Below are 17255 nucleotides of genomic sequence, written 5' to 3'. Positions count from 1 at the left end.
CCTAAGTCCAAGAAAACAAACACTGTCTAGTCCTGAACCGTTCTCAAAATCAGAGCTGTATTTGATCCCATTGTTGTAGCCACTGTGTCAATCCATCCCATGGAAAGTCTTCCTCTTTTTCACTGATCCTCTACTTTACCAAGCATGATGTCCTTCACCAGGGACTGATCCTTCCTGATAGCATGTTCAAATTATGCATATATAAGGCAAAGCCATGCTATCGTCTATCTATTGACCATTCTGGCCGTACTTCTAAGATTTGTTTACTCTTCTGGCAGTCCATGAATGTAGTCAATATTCTTCTCTAAAATCATAATTCAAATGCATCAATTTTTTTTTTGGGGGGGGGTCATCTTCACTCACTGTCCAGCTTTCTCATGCATATGAGACAATGGAAAATATCATGAGTTGGGTCAGGCATATCAAGATTAAAAATGGGTAAATAAAGTATTATTCTTACAGCAGGATTTCTAAACCTTGTCCTATTGACATTTTGATCATATCATTCTTTGTTTGGGGGCTGCCCTCCTGTGCATATTGAATATTTAGCAGCAATCTTGGTCTGTAAGCACTAGAAGCCAGTATCATTTCCACCCCCAAGTCCTGACAATCAAAATTTCTACCAATATTGCTGAACACACAGAGGAGGACAAGAATGGGGAGGAAGGGAGCAATTACTTACAAGAAATTTACTTAATTGATAAATTTTGATTTAAGTTTGGAAATCAAAAACAAAACAGCTACTTTTATGGAATTTGTATATGCAATAACAAGTTGTTGTCATTGTTAATTGTTGTCGAGTTGGTTCTGACTCATAGCAACCCTATATAGGGTTTCCAAGGAGTGGTTGGTGAGTTTGAACTATCAACTTTGTGGTTCAAACCGACCTTGTGGTCCAATGCTTCATCCCACAGCACCATACCAGGACTCTACACAAGAACATACTGTCATTAAAATAATAAACGTCAGGAGATATATAACAAAGAGTTCAAGAAGCAAGGTTTTCAAGCTGGAAGACCTTAACTGGAAATCCAGTTCTGTTTATAATCTTGAATAAATCACTACTCTTTGAGCCTGCTTTCTGTTTTATAAAAGGTAGGATAATACTGATCATACAAGGTAGTTATACAGATTGAATGATAAAACTAAATGTAAAACTGCTTTGTAAGATATTGTTGTTGTTAAGTGTTTAGTTGATTCTAACCCATAGTGACCCTGTATAGGGTTTCTGAGGAGCAGCTGGTGAGCTTGAATTGCCAACCTTGTGGTTCAAACTGGTTTTGCAGTCCAGAGCATTAACCCACAGCGCAACACCAGGAGTCCTTTGTAAGATATAAAGGTTCATAGCTCTAGTAGCGTAGTGGTTATGAGTTGGGCTGGTAACCTCAAATCAGTAAATCGAAACTACCAGCGGTTCCATGGGAGAAAGATGAAGCTTTCTGCTCCCATTAAGATTTACAGCTTTGGAAACCCTATGCAGGATTGCTATGAGTCGGAACGAATTCCACGGCACATAACCACCACCACCCATAGTCTAGTTAAAGCTGACCTAACAACTATTTTGAAATTTCCACAAAATCATAATATTATATTAATAATATCACACAATAATATAAAAACAAAAGAAAATAAACCCCAGCCCCACTGCATAAGTTGATTCTGGTTCATTGCAACCTTGTAGGGTTTCCCAGATAGTCTCATCTTTCTCCCAAGGAGTACCTGGTAGATTTGAACTGCCAATCTTGCAGTACAGTCCATCTTTTCTTTTATTTTGTTGTCGGTAATAAAGACAACAAAAGATACACCAATTCAACAGTTTCTACACATACAATTAAGTGACAATAATTACATTCTTTGCATTGCATAACCATTCTCAACCTCCTTTTCTGAGTTGTTATTTCCTTAGTAACATAAACTCACTGTCCCCTAAAGTTTCTTTCTAATCTTTCAAGTTGGTTGCCAATTTGATCCCATATAGATCGATAGATAGATAGATCTAAACGTGCACAATGCTCAAGGCAGGCATGATTTACTAGTTAAGCTATTGTTCAGTTTTAATAAGATTTTGGGGGCTATTTTTGGTTTAAAGATTTTCAAAGGGCAATAGTTTCAGGGGTTCATCCAGACTCCATAGCTCCAGAAAGCCTGGAGTCCATCTTTTCTTAAAACATTTAGTAATGGTGGCCAGGCACTATCCTATTCCCTTAGTCTCATGGCAAAGCAAACAATTGTTCATGGAGGCAATAAGCCACGTATTACATATCCTCCTATTCTTGACTCTCCTGTTGCTCCAGGTGACTGGTGAGCAGTTGTTGTACTGGATGGCTGCTTACAAGCACTATGCAATGACCTAGAAGGTTGTATAGAAGCACTAAACGTATATTTTTTAAGCTACTAAGTGGGTAGTCCCATGAAACCATAAGGCTAAACCTCTAAACCAAGTGTAATGTGATAGCAGAAGTGTTGGACCTGATCTAAGTTCAGGGAAAATGAGAATCTGCATTAGCCCAAAGCTGATTCCTATGCAGTAGAAGTCAGACAATTCTCAACCTTCTTAACCCACTTATAACTTATAACACCAGTTGTTATATGGTAGTGGCAGTGGTATTGTCAAACCTCACCTAATTTCAAGAAGAATGAGACTCAATATCAGGATCAACCCAAAGCTTATTCTTATGAGGTAGAGGATAGACATACCTCCACTTTTAGACCTTTACCAATGCTGAGATCCACCATCCTCTCATGGTACTCTTTACTTCTCTGCTGGGTTTAATAATTTATTGCAATAATGTCAGAGAACTCACAGATCATACTATTATATGGTTTATTAGTTAACATAAGATAAGGATTAAATTTAGAAGGAGTAGGAACAGAATCAATGTCAGAAAGCACACAGGCAAGTTATATGGAAGTGAAGACCACATTTCTCCTTTCTCTAGTGTACAATAGCTCTCTCTCTCTTTTATGCAAGCTCCCTCAGTACATGCTTCCTTCTTGGCCCACTTAGGACAAGCTTTCTCTTGATCACCATATGACAGGTCTCCTCTTGGCCTATGAGCTGTTTGGGCAACTCTTATAGCACTTTTAGTTCCACAAACTGCTCAGAATCACCCCACTTGCTAGAAAGCCTACTGCCAGGAGATGCAAGAAATATTCTTAACTCTTTTTGACAGAACAAGGCAAGAAGCCACATAACAAAAACTCATTTCACCAGACAAAGGAACCAAATCTCATGGAATATTTTGTTGTACATAAGCAGCCTTAGCAATTACTCTCTCTCTCTTTCATATTTTTGTCATTATATCTGGGGGGGGGGTAGAGAGCCTTCGGGAATGGCATCTGACCTCTGGTTTCATAACTGGGGAGGAGAAGAGTCAGTATCAGAATCAGCCCTAGGCCAATTCCATCCTCCAACCGTCTTACCAGTTCTGACACTAACCATCCCTCCTACAGCATTCTCTACTTCTCAGCAGGGTTCGATAATTTATTGCAATGCCTCACAGAACTCACAAGTCATATTCACAGTTATAAGACTATTACGTGGGTTAACAAGTAACAAATCAGGGTCAGAAATACCCAGAGCACAGTTCTACCAATAAGGATAGCCTTTTCTCATCCAGGTTCAAGGTCAGGTCTAACTTTGTCCCTCAGCCCCTTGGCCTGACCTCTGCCCTGCTTGAGCATTGTTACAAAACTCTTTTAGGGCTGCTGATAAATGCCCAAAGGCACTCCATTTCATTAGCTTCACCCTGATGGCACTAGGCTATAGTTTTGTGAATTAGCAGACCTAGCTCCCTAAGTAATTGCCTAGAGGCACCCCACTCCACAAGTGAGCATCCTGCCTGTAGACACTCAGTTTTACTTGCTCTGTGGACCAGGAAGCCCAGTCCTCTGTCTGGTGCTCTGGCTCTTGGTACTGCTGTTTCTGCTTTTCTGCCACTCTTTAGATGTTTCTCTGGTGTCACAGCTTTCTGTCCCTGAATCAAGGAGGTTCAATGCACAAGGATGTCAGCTTCCTAACTATTCTTCCTTGATGGTAGTGAGATTTCTCCTTTCTTCTTCTGAAATTCTCATTTGTTGGGCGCAGGGGTCAGAGGTAGAATGAGATAGGGTGGGTAGGAGTAAGAAGTAAGGGTTAGAACCATGGCTAGGTCTAGGCTATACATTTGGTAAGTGCCGTCAAGTACATTTTGACTGACAGCGACCCACTGCACAACAGAACAAAGCTGCCCATTCCTGCATCATCCTTATAATTGGTGTTACACTTGAGCTCATTGCTGGTGCCACTGTGGTAATCCATCTCTTTGTCGCTACTTTACCAAGCATGATGTATTTCTCTAGGGACTGAACCCTCCTGATAATATATCTGAAGTATGAGAGACAAAGGTTCACCATCCTGGCCACAAAGAACCATTTTAATTGTACTTCTTTCAATACAGACCTGTTTGTTCTTCTGGCAGTTCATAGTACCTTCAATATTCTTCTCCAACACCACAGCTCAAATGGATCAATTCTTCTACAGCCCTCCTTATTCAGCGTTCAACTTTGACATGCGTATGAGGCTACTGGAAATACCATGGCTTGGTATTTTTTACCAAGTTTTTAGGGTTTTTGTTGTTGTTAAGTGCCATCAAGTCAGTTCCGACCCATAGCGACCCTGAACAGGGTTTCCGAGGCTGTATATCTTTACGGGAGCAGAAAGCCTCATCTTTCTCCCACGGAGCAGCTGGCAGTTTTGAACTGCTGACCTTGCAGTTCACAGCCCAATTCGTAAGTTAGGTTTATTTTATCTCCTTTTTTTCTTGAAATCTATTTGATTTCGTCTTCAACCGAAAGCTCTGTAACTACATTTTTCTCTCTTTTTACTTTGTTTTTTATTATTGTTGTAACTAACTGCATGAGATGGCTCATTAAAAACCCATGTGAGAGTTCTAACTTTTTGCAATCACAATTAATGTTGGTACCTATCACTCAACCGAATCTATCCCCATCTTCTTTGACCCAGATTCATCGGGAAAATTTACATAAAAGAGACTATTAAATAATTCATTGTGCCACAATATCTATCATACAACTGTTGCCAATTAAACTGTTTACAGGAATGTTAATGAAATATGAGACATCAATTTGACAATTTTTGAAGCTGAGTACCTGGAAGTTCATTATATAACTTTGTCTACTTTTTCACCCATTGTAAACTCTTCCTGATAAGAAGGTAAAGAAACAAACTTTTCAGTACTCAAACTCTAAGATTTTGTATCAGGACCTCATAAAAATGACTGTGCCCTGCCTGTACAGCCATTAAGCAATGCATGCTTTGTCCCCTTCACCTAATTGTCCCAGCTTTGCTCCCTCTTCAGACCCTATGCATTCTCTGTTTATACCTGTAGGCTCATTTTAAAGCAGTTCTCTTTATTTCCTTTTTTTTTAATTAAATGTTTTTATTTTGGATTGAGTGAAAGTTTACAGGGCACATCATCAGCTTCACATTCAACCATTCATATAGCTTGTTTCATTACATTGATTATTATCTCCTCCATATATCATCAGTTAACAGTGTTTCTCTCTATCCTCTTTAGCTTTTTTTTTTTTTTTTGGATGGGGGTGGGGGGGACTTGCCTTTTTGGAATTTACAGTCTCGGCTTTTAGGGAAGGCTTTTACATTTGTCTGTGGATATCCAGGGCTCATGTATGAGATTACTAACAAGCATTAATGAATAATCAGATGAGGGACAGTTTGCTATGTCTACTAGGTAGCTAAAGTCTGATCCTCAGAGCCTATGGTTTGGAAGGTTCTTTATTTCCTTTTCATTATTTTGTTAAGTGAACAATTCCACTGCTGGAGTTCAGTAAAGTAGCAGGGTACAAGATAAACAAACAAAAATCATTTAGATATCTGTATACCTATGAAATGCACCTTCTGAAAAGGAAATTAAGAAAACAATTTCATTTACAATAGTATCTAAAAGAATAAAATAGTTAGGAATAAATTTAACCAGGTAGGCAAAAGACTTGTAATCTGAAACACATAAAACATAAAAAGAGAAATTGGAGACCTAAATAAATGGAGGGTCATTCAGTGATAATGAATGTTATTATGTTATTGTTGTTAAGTACTATCCTGATATGGTGCTGTGGGTTAATGCGCCAGACTGCAAAGCCATTTGAACTGCAAGGTCGGTGGTTCAAGCTCACCAGCTGCTCCTCAGAAACCCTATACAGGGTCGCTGTGGGTCGGAATGGACTCGACGACATTTAACAACAACTACAACAACTGTTGAGTCAGATCTGAATCATAGCGACCCTGTATAGGGTTTCTAAGGAGTAGCTGGCGAGTTTGAACCACCGACTTCTCAGTCCAGCACATTATCCCACAGCACCACACCAGGACTCCAATAAATGGAAGGCCATTCAGTGATCATGAGTAGGAAGATTTAACATTGTTATGTATCAACACTACCCAAAGTAATCTATAAATCTGATGTAAACCCCATAAAAATTCTAATAATGTTCTTTGCAAAAATGCAAAAAATCCTCAAATTTATGTTTCATGATAAGAGGTCCCAAACAGCCAAAGCAATCTTGGAAATGAGGACACAGTAGGGCTCATGCTTCCCAACCTCAAAACATAGAGCTAAAGAAACTGAAACAGTGTAAGTCTATAATAAGTATAGACATATTGACCAATGAAAAAGAATTGAGAGGCCGGAAATAAAGTCACACATCTATGGTCAATTTTTGACAAGGATGTTAAATCTATTTAATGTTGTAGAAAAAGGGTAATCTACTTTAAAAATAGTGCAAAAGAATTAAACTGGAGACATACTTTATACCATACAAAAAAATTAACTCAAGATGGATCAAGATCCTAAATGTAAGAACAAAACACATAAATTCCCTAGAAGAAAATACAGAAATATTGCTTCAGGACTTAGTTTTTAACAACAGATTCCTAGATACAACATGAAAAGTGTAAACAAAAGACAAAATAGAGAAATTAAATTTCATCACAACACCAAACTTCAGTCAACAAATGATTTTGACAACAAAGTGATGAGACAACCTATATATATATACTGGGAAAAGATTTGGGAGGCTATGGTATGGTACTGTAGGATAAGCTCCTTGGAAACCCTATACAGGGTTGCTACAAACTGGAACCAACTTGATGACACTTAACAACAATAGGAGCCCTGGTGGTATGATGGGTTATGCTTTGGGCTACTAACTACAAGGTCTGAAGTTCTAATCCACCAGCCACTCCATGAGAAAAAGATGAGGATGAGGCTTTTAGAACTGGTCTTTACAGAGTTTTGAAAGCTGCTCACCTTTACAGAAGCCTACTGTTACATATTTTGCCAGTGGACTGGCTAGGAGAGGTAGGTTTGAACTGCTGACCTTTCCTTGCCAGCCAAGTGCTTAATCATTGCAATACCAGGAATCATTTTAAATTAGCCATTAAAAATCAAAATCAAGTCTAGTGTGATTGATTTGATTCCAACTCAACGACCTTGTACAGGATTTCTGAGATTGTAAATCTTCACATGAGTAGAAAGTTTCGTCCTTCTCCCAAGGAACTGCTTGTGGGTTTGAACTCCCAAACTTGCAGTTAGAAGTTCAGTGCTTATCTGACAGCACAAATCAAAATCACAGTGAGATACGCTTGATTCACATTAGAATGGACACACAAAATATTTTTAAACAAAATTTACAAGGATGTAAAGAAATTAGAACCCTCATCCATTGTTGGTGGGAATGCAAAATGTCACAGTTGCTGTGGTAAAAGTTTGGTGGTTCCTGAGAAAGTTAAACATACCTGCCATGGTAGTGGTTGGTGGTTATGTGTCATGGAGTCGGTTCTGACTCATAGCGACCCTGTACAGGGTTTCCGAGGCTGTAAATCTTTACGGGAGCAGAACGCCTCATCTTTCTCTCGTGGAACAGCTGGTAGTTTCAAACTACCAACCCTGAGGTTAGCAGCCCGATTCATAACCACTACGCTACCAGAGCTCCTCAGCTGCCATATGACCTAGCAATTCTACCTCTAGGAATATATTCAACAAACTTGATAGCAACAACACAGACCTATACACCTATGGTCACTGCAGCATTATTCTTCACAATAGTCAAAAGGTGGGAACAACTTATGTGACTATCAAAGATGAATGGATAAACAAAATGTGGTACAATGGAATATTAAGCAGACATGAAGAAAAATTAAGTCTGATATATGCTACAAAATGAATGCACTTTGAAAATGTACACTGAGTGAAGGAACTCAATCAGAAATGTTAAAATATATGATCTCAGTTATATGAAATATTTCAAGAAAAAAGTTTATTAGTGGTTACTAATAATTAGAGGTGGACGGGAGGGGGGGAAGGGGGGCTACTGCTTATGGAGCACAGAGTTTTAGTTTACAGTGATGGAAATTATTTAAGGACAGGGCTGCACAGCCAATGAACACAATTGCTATCACTAAGTTGTACACTTGTAAAAAAATTGAGTTGGTAAAACTTGTATGATAGCTATATTTAAAACAACAACAAAAAGAGCAGTTGCTAATGCTACTTATGTAATACGAAACATCTCATGGGTTTTGTTCAGTTTCTTGGTTTGGAGCCTTAGGTCATGATTTTATGGGCTCCAGTTAATTGGCCTAATAACAAATTTAATGCCTCTATTATATCTCCTAAGAAGCTCTAGTAGCATAGTGGTTACAAATCGGGCTGCTAATCGCATGGTCAGCAGTTCGAAACTACCAGCTGTTCCATGAGAGAAAGATGAGGCTTTCTGCTCCCATAAAGATTTACAGCCTCAGAAACCCAGTACAGGGTTGCTATGAGTCAGAAGTGACTCCACAGCACGTAACAACAACAACAACATTCTATCTCCTAGCTCATTGCATGTATATGCGGTCTTAAGAGCTTGCAAGCAACCATCCAAAGCATAAAAATTGCTATTTGTCTAGAACAACAGAGGAAGAAGGAGTGCAAGAAATAAGAGGAAATGGAATATTTGGCTAATTGCCTCTATAACCAAATGCCTCTTTGCCAGAAGAACTGGATGGTGGTCAACTACCATTGCTGAACATTGCCATCAAAGATTCCACAGAAGAATTCTGACCTACAAAAGTAAAATGCAGAACAGAATTGCAAATTCCCATGGACATCCAGCCATGGAGGCTGGTGAACCTTAAATAATGTTCTAATCTTTAAACTATCTTTCTCCCTTGGAACAGCTGGTAATTTCAAACTGCTGAACTTGAGGTTAGCAGCCTGACTCGTAACCACTACGCTACCAGAGTTCCTAAATCTTCCAGTCATGATTCATTACTTTTAATAAATGACCATCAAGGTTTGGAAAGACCTGACCTTAGCTTACTTCTCTAGCCTATTCTTCTACCGTTTGATTTATGCTACTATTGATTTCTAAGGAGCTCTGGTAGTGTAGTGGTTACAAAATGGGCTGCGAACGTTAAGGTCAGCAGTTAGAAACTACCAGCTGTTCCAAGGGAGAAAGATGAGGCTTTCTGCTCCTGTAAAGATTTACAGCCTCAGAAACCCTGTACAGGGTTGCTATGGGTCGGAATCGACTCCATGGCACATAACAACAACTATTGCTTTCTGGACTATACCATTGTAGAGTCTTATCCTCCCAAATTCTTTCCTAATTAGGACCTTTGTAGGGCCTTTTCCATTTATTTATAATACTGGACTTCCACATTACCCTCTTTTTCTAGCTAGCGCCTACTTATGTTTCAGGTGACAGCTTATCCTAGGTGTAATTAATGATACCATTATTTAATTTCTCCTTCCTGGCTAGATTCTTTCTTAAGCACTACTATGTCTACAAATTGTATGCTCTACAAAATGTAAGAGCTTAATAAATAATATTTGAAAAAAAATGAATGAATGCACACTACCTGGTTAGTTAACCTCATATGCCCTATATGTAGAATAAGCTTTTATTAATGTAAAAATGTGAGTACAGTAACATTATGGAAAAAGCATAGTTGGCAAGTAAGTGGCTAAGTTAGTAGGAGAAAGAAAAAGGAACAAATAAATAGTAGTTTTGATTTTTAATTCTGCATTTACATAAACAGGAAAGATTTTATTTTTCTTTCTAATTTTTTGTTGCTGTTGAGAATATACACAGGAAAACATATAGCAATTCAGCAGTTTCTACATGTACAACATTGACATTGTTTATATTCGTCAAGTTGTGCAACCTTTCTCCTCTTCTTTTTCTTTGGTGTTCCTCCCTCAGTAACATAAAATCATTACCCAGCTAATCTTTTTAATTGCTGTTGTCAATTGGAACACATAGAGATAGAGCTTAAGGCAAACATTATTGACTAGTTAAGTTAAACTGTTGTTTGTTTTAATAAGATGCCAACATTTTTGGGTTAAAGGTTGGATCATTCTAACTTCCTCTCCATCTGTTTCTGTAAATTTCTACTCTTATTGTCAAGAGTGGTCAAGTGATTTCTGACTCATAGTGATCCTGTATTGGGTTTCTGAGGAGCAACTGGTAGGTTTGAACTGCCAACCTTATGGTTCAAATCAATCTTGAGGTCCAGTGCTTTATCCTACAGTGCTACACCAGGACTCCAACAATGAGAAATTTGTCTTCCAACACTAGTCATAAAATCAAAACCAATTGATACCAGTCAATTCTGACTCATGACAACCACATGTTAAAAAATACTATTGACAGAGAGAGAAGGACTCTTCACAAGAATTATCAATGTTATCCCCTCTGTACACAGGGCAGATAGGGACAGGCAACTTAGACAATGTCTACCTAAAATGAGGGGGTGATAAAGGCAGGAAGTGATGGGCTTATAAGGTTCCAAAAGGGAGTTTAGTTTAAGAGTATGTGGGGAAAGAAAGAGTTGCCACAGAATAGTTTTCATCTTGTCTAGATGGGTCTGGTGAAAAGAGATGGGGATAAGTTTCTTATTATTCAATAGTAGTAATTGCTATCATCACTAATTGTAACAAACACAGGGGAGTAGTTAATATTACAGTCCAGAAACAAAGGACCCTAGGACCACCAAGGGAGAAGAGCACAAGCAGAATGTGATACCTTATCCAGAGAAGCAGCTATACCAGAGATGGAGGCAGAGATGGGTACATGGAGAGAGGGAGCAGCTGAGGACTCTAGTTTCATGGAGAGGGACTAGAAGCTAGTGGCCAGGAGGCAGACTTGCAGAATGTGCCTTTTGTTGGTGTAAATTATTATATATATCGGAGTGTTTTTTTTAAAAAAAGATCTAAAGTGACTAGAAAGACATACGGTTAAGTGAGGGTACATGGAGGGGATTATAATCATTGTAATGAAACAAGGTGTATGATTTGATAAATGTAAAACTGATGATCTGCCCTGTAAACTTTCACTCAATCCACAATAAAAAACTTTTTTAAAAAATTAAAAAACAAAAACAAAAAACTATTGAGCTCTGTAAGATTTTCAGTGGCTGTGATCTTTCACAAGCAGACCGCCATGCCATTGCTGAAAGGTGCCTCTGGGTAGATTAGAACTGTCAGCCTTTCTTTTGGTTAGGAGCCAAGCATAATCATTTCTCTGACGCAGGAACTCCATCATGCCCCATATAATTACTGAAACGTTCTATTCCAGTATGTATTTATAAGCAATTATTAATGCATCCTCCTGTACCAAGTTGATTTTTATCTCTTCTGTTGCTGTTCTTAAGTGTTGTTGAGTTGGTTTCAACTTCTAATAGCCCTGCACAGAGTTTACGAGTCAACTTTGTCCCACAGAGTAGCTGGTGGGCTCAAACCACTGAACTGGTGGCTCACAGTCCGGTGCTATTTTCTTTCACTGCACATATCATCATTGATGTCACTATTGTTAAATGCCACTGAGTCAGTTCTGACTCATAACAACCCTGTAAAGGGTTTCTGAGGAGTGCTGGTGGGTTTGAACTGGTTACCTTGCAGTTAGCAGTCCAGTGCTTATCCTACAATGCCAAACAAGGAATTCATTAACATATGTTTATTTTCTGCTTTACTCCATTAGAATGCAAGCTCCATGACAGCAAGGATTTTCATTTCAGTCCTCAACAACTAAAACTGCCTTGTACAAAGTAGGTGTTCAATAAATATTACTGGAATGAATGACAAATTCATATAAGTATTACCTTAAGTAATCTCATCAGGAGAAACTTTACTATCCTTTGAGATACTGTATCTACTTCAATCAAATGATAATCACAGAATATAATTTAGACTTGACTAATTCAACTGAACTTCTCTCCAATTTACTGTAATTATGACAACATAAAGAAGCTCTGGTAGCATAGTGGTTACGAATCGAGCTGTGAACTGCAAGGTCAGCAGTTTGAAACTACCAGCTGATCCACAAGAGAAAGATAAGGCTTTCTCCTCCCATAAAGATTTACAGCCTTAGAAACCCCATACAGAGTCGCTATTAGTTGGAACTGACTCCACGGCATATAACCACCAGCAACAACAAAAACAGTGACCTGTCATAAATTATAATTTATAACTCCTACTTTTGTGTGGCTACCACTCGTCTGTCATTTTGTCATACTGTGGTGGCTTGCGACTTGCTGTGATTCTGGAAGCTCTGACACAGATATTTTAAATACCAGCAGGGTAAACCATGGTGGACAGGTTTCAGATGAGCTTCCAGACAAAGACAGACTAGGAAGATGGAGCGACATACTACTTCCGAATATTTAGTCACTGAAAACCTTATGAATAGCAGAGAAATGCTGTCAGACACAGTGCCAGAAAATGAGCCCCTCGGGTTGGAAGGCACTCAAAATGCAATTGAAGAAGAGCATCTCAGAGTAAAGTTGATGGTGATGGCACAAATGGAGTAAAGCCCATGGGACCCTCATTTGCTGATAGGCACAACTCAAAATGAAGAGAAACAGCTATAAACATCCACTGATAATCACAACATGGAATGTACAAAGTATGAATCTAGGAAAGCTGGAAATTGTCAAAAATGAAAGGGAACGCATAAACATCGATACCTAGGCATTGGAGAGCTGAAATGGACTGATATTGGCCATTTTGAATCTGACAACCTCATGGTTTACTATGCTGGGAATGACAAACTGAAGAGGAATGGTGTTGCATTCACTGTCAAAAAGAACATATCTAGATCAGTCATGAGGTATAACGCTGTCTGTGATGGAATAATATCCATGTGCCTACAGGGAAGACTAGTTAATACCACTTTTATTCAAATTTACTCACCAACTACTAAAGCCAGTGAGGACGAAATAGAAAAGTTCTACCAACTTCCCCAATGTGAAATCAATCAAACATGCAATCAAGATGTATTGATCATTATTGGTAACTGGAATACAAAGGTTGGGAGCAAAGAGGAAGGATCAGTAGTTGGAAAATATGGCCTAGGTGATAGAAATGATGCTGGAGAATGCATGATAGAATTCTGCAAAATCAATGATTTGTTCATTTCAAATACCTTCTTTAGACAGCATAAGAGATGTTTATACACATGGACCTCACTAGACAGAATACACAGAAATCAAATTGACTACATCTATGGAAACAGACAGTAGAAAAACTCCGTATCAGAAAAACAAGGCTAGGGGCAGATTGTGGATCAGACCATTAGTTGCTCATATGCAAATTCAAACTGATGCTGAAGAAAATGAAAACAAGTCCACGAGAGCCAAAATACGACCTTGTATATATATCCCACCTGAATTACTAGATCGATCATCTGAAGAACAGATTTTATACATTAAACCCTAAAGACCAGAAGAGTTCTGGGATGACATTAAGAACATCATACAGAAAGAAAGGGAAAAAGTCATTAAGAAGACAAGAAAGAAAAGATCAAAATGGATGTCAGAAGAGACACTGAAACTTGCTCTTCAATATAGAGATGCTAAAGCAAATGGAAGAAATGAGATACAAAAGCTGAGCAGAAAATTTCAAAGGTCAGCTCAAGAAGATAAAGTCAAATATTACAACGAAATTTGCAAAGATCTGGAGTCAGAACCAAAAGGGAAGAACAGGCTCAGCATTTCTCATGCTGGGGGCACTGAAGGAAAAATTCAAGCCTTGACTTTCATTATTGATGGATTCTCTGGACAAATTACTGAATGATGCAGAAAGCATGAAAAGAAGATGGATGAATACATAGTCACTGTACCTAAAGGAAATGGTTGATGTTCAACCATTTCAAGAGGTATGATCAAGAGCCACTGATACTGAAGGAGAAAGTCCAAGGTGCATTGAAGGAATTGGCAAAAAACAAGACACCAGGAATTGATGGAATAAAAATTGAATTCTTTCAAAGAGTGAGGCAGCACAGGAGACACTCATCTATGCCAAGAAATTTGGAAGACAATTATCTGGCCGACTAATTGGAAGACATCTGTATTTTTGCTCATCCCAAAGAGAGGTGACCCAAATGAATATGGAAATCATGGGACAATCTCTTTGATATCCCATGCAAGTAAAGTTTTACTAAAGGTAATACAGAAACAGCTGCAAGCATACATTGACAGAGAACTTCCAGAGGTTTAAGACAGATTCTGAAGAGGATGTGGAACAAGGGATATCATTGCTGATGTCCGACGGATCTTGCCTGAAAGCAGAGAATACCAGAAAGATGTCAGTTTGAGGGCTAAGGTGCACCTTATACCAAGCCATGGTATTTTCAGTAACTTCATATGCATGCAAAAAGCTGGACAGTGAATAAGGAAGACCATAGAAGAATTGATGCATTTGAGTTATGGTGCTGGAGGAGAATATTGAAAGTGCCATGGGCTGCCTGAAGAACCAACAAATCTGTGTTGGAAGAAGTGCAGCCATAGTGCTCCTTGGAGGCCAGGATGGTCTAACTTCATCACTCATACTTTGGACATATTGTCATGAGGGACCAGTCTCTGGAGAAGGATATCATGTTTGGTAAGGTGGAGGGTCAGAGTAAAAGAGGAAGATTCCCCGTGAGCTAGATTGGGAAAGTGGCAGCATCAATGGGCTCAAGCGTGGCAACAATTGTGAGGTAAGCCTAGGACCAGGTAGTGTTTCGTTCTGTTGTACATAGGGTAACTATGAGTCAGTACCGACTCGATGGCACCTAACAACAACAAATATTCAATAACCTCATATGCATGTGAAAGCTGAATAGTGAATAAGGAAGACCATAGAAGAATTGATGCATTTGAGTTATGGTGTTGGACGAGAATACTGAAAGTACCACGGACTGCCAAAAAATAAATTGATCTGTGCTGGAAGAAGCATTTCGTTCTGTTGGTCATAGGGTCGCTGTGAGTCGGTATCAACTCTATGGCACTGAACATAACAACTTTTGTGTGGCACTATAGGATAAGCACTAGATGCAAGGTGGGTTTGAACTGCAAGGTCAGTGGTTCTCAGAAATTCAGCTGCTTCTCAGAAACCATATACAGGTTAGCTGATTCAGAACTGACTTGACAGCACTCAACAGCAACAACAACTTTTCCTTTAAGGCCCGACTAACCATCAGCTCTAAGGAGCTCTGGTAGCGTAGTGGTTACGAATCGGGCTGCGAACCTAAAGGTCAGCGGTTCGAAACTACCAGCCGCTCCGCGGGAGAAAGATGAGGCTTTCTACTCCCGTAAGGATTTACACCCTCGGAAACCCTGTACAGGGTCGCTATGGGTCGGAACCGACTCGACGGCACTTAACAACAACAACAACAACCATCAGCTCTACCTAGTCCCAGCCCTATATAAACTTTCTAGACATTTCTGATTCTGTGTGAGACGGACAGTGAATAAGGAAGATCGTAGAAGAATTGATGCCTTTGAGTTGTGGTGTTGGAGGAGAATACTGAGAGTGCCATGGACTGCCAAAAGAACCAATAGATCTGTTTTGGAAGAAGTGCAGCCAGAGTGCTCCTTGGAGGCCAGGATGGCTAAGCTTCGTCTCTCCTACTTTGGACATATTGTCCGGAGGAAACAATCGTTGGAGAAGGATGTCATGCTGGGTAGGGTGGAGGGTCAGAGAAAACGAGGAAGACCCCCAACGAGATGGATCAGCCAGGTGGCATCATTGATGGCGTCAAGTGTGGCAGCGGTAGTGAGGTTGGCCCAGGATCGGACATTGTTTCGTTCTGCTGTGCATGGGGTCGCTATGAGTCGGTTCCGACTCGATGGCACCTGACAACAACAACAAGTAATCTATTGATAAAACAGGGGTGTGGTGGCAATTTTTGGAAACATGAACAACACAATCACTATCTTAAACTCTAATCAGAGTTAGATTAGAAATTATATAAAAATTAATTTGTTAATTTTAAATTAATCTTCCAAAAGAACTGTAAGAAAATGTAAAATATTTTCTGGAAAAAGTAAACAGATTTGTTTTCTTTTCCTGAGAGTGGAAGCTTAAAGTTTAAAAACAAAGAAATAAATAAGAATCATATGGAAAAGATTAGTAACAAGATGAAATCCTGGCCCAAATGTATTCTGCCACACATTTCACATACCAATGCTTTAAATAACAAATTAGACTTTCTATACATACTTTAAAAAAATCTAAAGTATTGTAAATCTTGTGAGCTCTTTGTAAAAACTTAATGTAAAACAGTATTTTGAGGAAACAAAAGAACTCCGTAATTTATTTTCCTTATTGGTATTCAAAGGCTTGAAACAATTTCCGAATGAACTAACAGTCTGTGCCAAAAGACACAAATTAACTTTCTGCTTAAAATATGAAAACACTAGTATAAAATTTTAGCATTTAAGCAGTTAACCATTACACTTCAGAAAAGACAGCTCAGGGAAATGAGGACATTTTCTACATCCACAACATAATAGCAATAATTATTGGACAATAGAAGTTTCTAATTATTTTTCTTTTATTCTACTACTTTGAAAAAAAGGAGCTCTGATAGCATAGTGGTTACAAATTGGGCTTCAAACCTCAAGGTCAGTAGTTCGAAACTACCAGCTGTTCCGCGGGAGAAAGATGAGGCTTTCTGTTCCCGTAAAGATTTATAGCCTCAGAAACCCTGTACAGGGTCACTATGAGTTGGAACCTACTCCACAGCAAATCACTACCATCACCACTTAGAAAAAGCCTCTTGCTGTAAAGTTGATTCTGACTCATAGCAATCTCATGTGTTAGGGAAGAACTGCTCCATAGGATTTTCTTGGTTGTAATCTTTATAATGGAAGCAGATTTCCAACCTTTTCTTCCATGAGGCAACTGCCAACCTTTAGGTTAGTAGTC

At 38.9% G+C, this 17255-nt stretch overlaps 1 protein-coding gene across 1 annotated transcript in view; it reads right to left on the bottom strand.

Annotated features, from left to right (window-relative positions):
• The window catches only part of CENPP (centromere protein P), a 422858-nt gene that overhangs the window by 248996 nt on the left and 156607 nt on the right, over positions 1–17255 (bottom strand). The gene's annotated exons all lie outside the window — the stretch shown is intronic.

The sequence above is a fragment of the Chrysochloris asiatica genome, unplaced genomic scaffold (assembly GCF_000296735.1).
Source record: "Chrysochloris asiatica unplaced genomic scaffold, ChrAsi1.0 scaffold00412, whole genome shotgun sequence".
Lineage (NCBI taxonomy): Eukaryota > Metazoa > Chordata > Mammalia > Afrosoricida > Chrysochloridae > Chrysochloris > Chrysochloris asiatica.
This window is presented reverse-complemented; position numbering and strand designations above follow the sequence as displayed.